At 45.0% G+C, this 2,500-nt stretch overlaps 1 protein-coding gene across 2 annotated transcripts in view; it reads left to right on the top strand.

Annotated features, from left to right (window-relative positions):
* The first annotated feature begins 2,451 nt into the window (after nt 1–2,451).
* Nucleotides 2,452–2,500, top strand: part of LOC135554485 (probable E3 ubiquitin-protein ligase HERC1) — a 68,568-nt gene continuing 68,519 nt past the window's right edge. For both annotated transcript variants that reach the window (XM_064986822.1, XM_064986811.1), the window contains exon 1: nt 2,452–2,500. This exon is cut by the window's right edge and continues 1,068 nt beyond it. The gene's annotated coding sequence lies outside the window, so the exon portion shown is untranslated.

Raw genomic sequence — 2,500 nt, forward strand, 5'->3', positions numbered from 1 at the left:
GACTTTAGAGGACTATAGATGTCTTTAGTGGACTATAGTGGACTATATATGTCTTTAGTGGACTATAGATGTCTTTAGTGGACTATAGTGGACTATAGTGGACTATATATGTCTTTAGTGGACTATATATGTCTTTAGTGGACTATAGTGGACTATAGTGGACTATAGATGTCTTTAGTGGACTATAGATTCTTTAGGGGACTATAGTGGACTATAGATGTCTTTAGTGGACTATAGGTGTCTTTAGTGGATTATAGTGGACTATAGTTGTCTTTAGTGGACTATAGATGTCTTTATTGGACTATAGTGGACTATAGATGTCTATAGTGGACTATAGATGTCTTTAGTGGACTATAGTGGACTATAGATGTCTTTAGTGGACTATAGATGTCTTTAGTGGACTATAATGGACTATAGATGTCTTTAGTGGACTATAGATGTCTTTAGGGGACTATAGTGGACTATAGATGTCTTTAGTGGACTATAGGTGTCTTTAGTGGATTATAGTGGACTATAGATGTCTTTAGTGGACTATAGTGGACTATAGATGTCTTTAGTGCACTATAGGGGACTATAGATGTCTTTAGTGGACTATAGATGTGTTTCTGTCGGAAAGATATCAGTTTGTCTCTGTGGATGGTTTGTCCTCTGACAAATCAACTGTAAATTTCGGTGTTCCTCAAGGTTCCGTTTTAGGACCGCTGTTGTTTTCACTATATATTTTACCTCTTGGGGATGTTATTCGAAAGCATAATGTTAACTTTCACTGCTATGCGGATGATACACAGCTGTACATTTCAATGAAACATGGTGAAGCCCCAAAATTGCCCTCGCTAGAAGCATGTGTTTCAGACATAAGGAAGTGGATGGCAGCAAACTTTCTACTTTTAAACTCGGATAAAACAGAGATGCTTGTTCTAGGTCCCAAGAAACAAAGAGATCTTCTGTTGAATCTGACAATTAATCTTAATGGTTGTACAGTCATCTCAAATAAAACTGTGAAGGACCTCGGCGTTACTCTGGACCCTGATCTCTCTTTTTGAAGAACATATCAAGACCATTTCAAGGACAGCTTTTTTCCATCTACGTAACATTGCAAAAATCAGAAACTTTCTGTCCAAAAATGATGCAGAAAAATTAATCCATGCTTTTGTCACTTCTAGGTTAGACTACTGCAATGCTCTACTTTCCGGCTACCCGGATAAAGCACTAAATAAACTTCAGTTAGTGCTAAATACGGCTGCTAGAATCCTGACTAGAACCAAAAAATTTGATCATATTACTCCAGTGCTAGCCTCCCTACACTGGCTTCCTGTCAAAGCAAGGGCTGATTTCAAGGTTTTACTGCTAACCTACAAAGCATTGCATGGGCTTGCTCCTACCTATCTCTCTGATTTGGTCCTGCCGTACATACCTACACGTACGCTACGGTCACAAGACGCAGGCCTCCTAATTGTCCCTAGAATTTCTAAGCAAACAGCTGGAGGCAGGGCTTTCTCCTATAGAGCTCCATTTTTATGGAACGGTCTGCCTACCCATGTCAGAGACGCAAACTCGGTCTCAACCTTTAAGTCTTTACTGAAGACTCATCTCTTCAGTGGGTCATATGATTGAGTGTAGTCTGGCCCAGGAGTGGGAAGGTGAACGGAAAGGCTCTGGAGCAACGAACCACCCTTGCTGTCTCTGCCTGGCCGGTTCCCCTCTTTCCACTGGGATTCTCTGCCTCTAACCCTATTACAGGGGCTGAGTCACTGGCTTGCTGGGGCTCTCTCATGCCGTCCCTGAGGGGGTGCGTCACCTGAGTGGGTTGATTCACTGATGTGGTCATCCTGTCTGGGTTGGCGCCCCCCTTGGGTTGTGCCGTGGCGGAGATCTTTGCGGGCTATACTCAGCTTTGTCTCAGGATGGTAAGTTGGTGGTTGAAGATATCCCTCCAGTGGTGTGGGGGCTGTGCTTTGGCATAGTGGGTGGGGTTATATCCTTCCTGTTTGGCCCTGTCCGGGGTGTCCTCGGGTGGGGCCACAGTGTCTCCTGACCCCTCCTGTCTCAGCCTTCAGTATTTATGCTGCAGTAGTTTATGTGTCGGGGGCTGGGGTCAGTTTGTTATATCTGGAGTACTTCTCCTGTCCAATTCGGTGTCCTGTGTGAATCTAAGTGTGCGTTCTCTAATTCTCTCCTTCTCTCTCTCGGAGGACCTGAGCCCTAGGACCATGCCCCAGGACTACCTGACATGATGACTCCTTGCTGTCCCCAGTCCACCTGGCCGTGCTGCTGCTCCAGTTTCAACTGAACCGCGGCCCTAGGACCATGCCCCAGGACTACTTGACATGATGACTCCTTGCTGTCCCCAGTCCACCTGGCCGTGCTGCTGCTCCAGTTTCAACTGTTCTGCCTTATTATTATTCGACCATGCTGGTCATTTATGAACATTTGAACATCTTGGCCATGTTCTGTTATAATCTCTACCCGGCACAGCCAGAAGAGGACTGGCCACCCCACA

This window comes from Oncorhynchus masou, chromosome 2, assembly GCF_036934945.1.
Source record: "Oncorhynchus masou masou isolate Uvic2021 chromosome 2, UVic_Omas_1.1, whole genome shotgun sequence".
Taxonomy (NCBI): Eukaryota; Metazoa; Chordata; class Actinopteri; order Salmoniformes; family Salmonidae; genus Oncorhynchus; species Oncorhynchus masou.